Raw genomic sequence first — 4,312 nt, 5'->3', positions numbered from 1 at the left:
ACAAATGTTTTTTTTTTTTTTGTATACAAATTCCTAATAAGACAAAAGACGTCCTGAGATGTGAATGGCTCTCATTGGGAATAATGCCATCTGAGCCGTCAAGCGCCCCCTGTTTGTTTATTAAAGGGATATTCCTCCCAAAAATGAAACTTTTGTCACTTACTCACCCTCAAGTTGTTCCAGACCTTTATGAGTTTCTTTCTTTTGTTGAACAAAATAATATATTTTAAAGAGTGAACAGTGTAAAGAGTGTGACAGTAGCCATTGACAGACATTTTTCTTACTATGGAAGTCAACTGTCTGGTTATCAACATTCTTTAAAATATATTCTTTTGTGTTCAACAAAAGAAAAAACTCATACAGGTTTGGAACAACTTAAGGTGAGTAAAAATTACAGAATTTTGGGTGATATAGCCTTTGTTTGCAACGCGTTAAAAACTGGGGGCGTTACCATAAAAAATCATGACTGTGAAGATAACGGGGAGAAATATCATTTTGTGTCGTTGCAAAGAGCCTTTGCCAGAAGATATTTTACTGTAGCAGCTTGGAGATGCAAGCATCCTCCATTGTCAACACGATGCTCAAAAATCGTATGATATTTCTCAAATTTTGAGATCTTTGAGGAAAAGAATGACCATTTTCTGCAAGGGACATCATATAGTGTCATCACTCTTAATATGAAGTCTGTATACTGTAGCAGTTGCAACCATCCAAATTCAACAAAATGCTCAAAGATTTAATATTTAGTCAATTTAAAGACCTGTAGAAAGCTTATAAATATATAGAAAAGTTGATTACCACCGTAACCATCAGCACACCTAATATTTACTCTGGCAATTTGGAATAGAACCCATGTTAATCACATGCAAAAGGATTGTGTTATAGTCATGCATTATGGTGACTTGTAATTGTACTATTGGCACACCTCAAAGGAAGCCAATTCACTGGCAGTTTGAGTATTTGCTTGTGAGGCAAAGAGTCTAGCTTCCACATGCTCAGAGCTAAACCAGGGGTTCAAACTATTATGTTTGTCTCAGGATAGCCACTAAATGAATGTAATGAGACCACAGAATTATATGCCTTTATACAGTAGTGCATGACAGATAAGAAAAGACTTGTAATGGGTGGCACCAGCAGGGAGCAGAACAACAAGCACTGCCTCTTGTGCACAAAATCCATCTAACTTGAGAACTTGGTGAAATTACTTACAGACCATCTGACTCTGGATAAAGTTTTTAGATTTAATTGGATTTTATGCACATTTACTCTCTCAATGCATTGAAAATCAACACTCAATACACGAACTCTCTTAAAAATAAAGGTTCATTATTGGCATCAAGGTTTCACCTTTGACATCCAACCTTTCCATTGCACAAAAAGTTTTTCATAGAAAATGTTTAGATTATTCAAATGTAACATGGTTCTTTTAAGAACTGTTCCTTGAAAGGTTCTTTGGAGAACTCAAATGGTTCCAATATGGCATGGCTGTGAAAACCTACTTTGGTTTTTAAGAGGGACTTGGGCCTATATTGTCCATAGGTTTCTGTGAAGTTAAAGTCTATCTTTCAGAAATATACAAAACCGTAATTATTTGAGATTGTTGTTTTTCAAAAGGTAAAGGATTTTGTATTTTATATTTTACCATAACAAAGTGACTTCCATAGCTCAAATTGGTTGGCAAAGCAGTACATTAATTTAATGACATATCCACTATTTTTCAATGCAAAAGAAAGCTTTTCTGTGAATTTGTGAGACTTCCGATTCATTAGCCGCGCTTTAGGTAAGTAACTAAGAATAACAAAATGCAGTAAACGTTAAAACTATTTGCGATACAAATCAGTGAGTTTTTGATTACAATAATAGATTAGTGATAGCAAATACTAGTTTGCAACATCAAGCAACATAACAAAATGTTTTTGTACATCTAAAATAACTGGAAGTGCATGACACCGGAAGCATGGCACATTCAAATTGCTATGCCTGCTCTTACAAAAAAATAAGGTGGATACATAGGAATTATGAAATATACAGTCACCAAAATGCTTGAAACTGTATTTTGAGGTAAAGAAAACATAATGAACCAGATGTGTGAGTTTGTGTGTGTATTTTAAATGTGTTTTCAAATGTCATTGTTTGGAGCAAGAAAAAAATGGACAATTTAATAAAAGAAAAGAAGATATTTTATTAATATTTTATGCTGTGTCCTCTGTACAGGACACCAGCACTACGTTATTGTGAAAACAAAACAAAGGTTTTTTATTATTATTATTGAATTTTTAGGTTTCAGGCAATTTTTAACCAAACTTATAAAGATGATTCTCCACTATGTTATGAAAGAGACAACAGAATGATTTGATATACTATTTTACTTTATGCAATATGTGTGTAAAATGGCCATAAATGGGTAGTCCCATTCAATACAATGTATCTATATATAGTAATTTGCATATTAATGGGTTCTTGGGTCAACATGTAATGAAAAAAAAGAAGTGTATAATAGGAGTAATAACTTGGCAATATTTTCATAAGACTATCTCATATTTCAGGAATATTGATATCTAATGTCTTTCCCTATTCACTTGTTGTGTCTCCCTAAAATGCCTGATAAACATGCAGTAAGTCCTGATGTCTTCTAGGTCATGAAATCAATGCCCTGTTTCGTAACAGTAAGTCATATTCTGATTTGAACCCCATAACGTTTTCCTGATAGATTTAAAGTGTGCTAAATTTGATCAATCAGTCAATGTCAGTCATTTTTAAAGGAGAGGGAGTTGTCGTTTTCAAACATTTGGTATCTATGAAAAGCCCTGAATGTGCTCTTTACAGGACTTAAAACTGTGACATGCATGGTCACAGAGAAATTGGCTGAAATATAATGTCCTCTACAGAGGAAACAAGTCTGTGCCTGGGTCAATAACTGTTAAGTAATGTTGATCAGAGTCCCACATTTTGTGCTGATCTCATTAATTTCTTAATGAATAAATAAATAAAATGGTAAAATCCAAGAAATTACATCATGCCATAATCCAGTCCCTTATTTCAGCATGCTGGGAAGACAAGTAAATCATCTCATTCCATTTTCTAGATTTTCCAGTACTTATATGCATGCCCCAAATTTTGGTAACATGACTGCAAAAATTGCTCATAGAAACTCTTATATGTCCTGACAAATTAACAAAACAACATACGGTTCTATCCTGTTCAGGACTGAAAATTCAAATCAAATCTTTCTCAGATTTGAACAAGCTTAAAACAAATAAACCTTAAAGAATCCAGAGCAAATCAAATGACAATATGACATATTTCTTGCAATTTCCAACTATTTACCTACCCATTACAAATAAGAAAACAGATTCTTGGTGAAAATGTTAACAGATTAAAGAATTAGAATGCTTCTCTGGAAGTACCTAACCCTATTATAATTTTGATTTAGATTGAGTTAGCACATGGACAGCCCTCACAGCAGGCAGGTTACACACGGCTTATCTGTTTATTAACTCGCATGGCTCGTAAAAGGGTCATCATGACCACTAGTCAGCAATAACTTCTGAATGATAGCGGAAACATTGGGTCATATAAACCAGAATCAGGCAAAAGTGAAATGATGAGCTTCAGTAAATACTTTCAATGTTGAACTGAAATTGGAAAAACTATTTAAGGGGAAAGATTAAAATGGAAATCTCTATCTGAGATCACTAACCTCATCTCAAGTGTTTAATCTGGTGACCCCTGCAATGACCTCACAGCTTCTTCTGATCTTTTCCAGAGGGACGCAGGAAATAGAGTCCTCTGCTTTTCTTTACATGGCTGAAGTGAAGACAGTTCCGCTTTACTGATTACAAGAAGATGTAGCCTATATTCCTCATCATGAGTATTTTATTATGTATAGCTAAATCTTTGGCAAATCAACATGCTGCCACTTCTGTTACTTAGACCTATCTCAGATTTACTTACTAACTCACTAACGGTTCAGACCATGTGTGGCATTTTTTCATTTGCTAGTTATGAATTAATGCAAGAAACAAAGTTTCTTAAAGTTGTGCAGTTATAAATGCAAAACGTCCCATATTTCTTTCACAAGCTTCATTGTTTTTCTTATCTTTCCCCACACAAGAATCTGTTTGCGTTATAGTGCACAAATCTAGAGATTATTCTAAATTTAAAATAGCATGTACTTTTCATCAGCATGATCTATATTATACCACTTTTTACACCGGTTGTTTATATACCAGTGAAGAACCAGCACTGATTTCATACAACAGAAGAACTGAATCTAAACAGTAGGCTACAGCTAGGCTACAGATCCTGATTA

This window comes from Rutilus rutilus, assembly GCF_951802725.1.
Source record: "Rutilus rutilus genome assembly, chromosome: 16".
Classification (NCBI taxonomy): Eukaryota; Metazoa; Chordata; class Actinopteri; order Cypriniformes; family Leuciscidae; genus Rutilus; species Rutilus rutilus.
Note: the sequence above shows the minus strand (reverse complement) of the source record.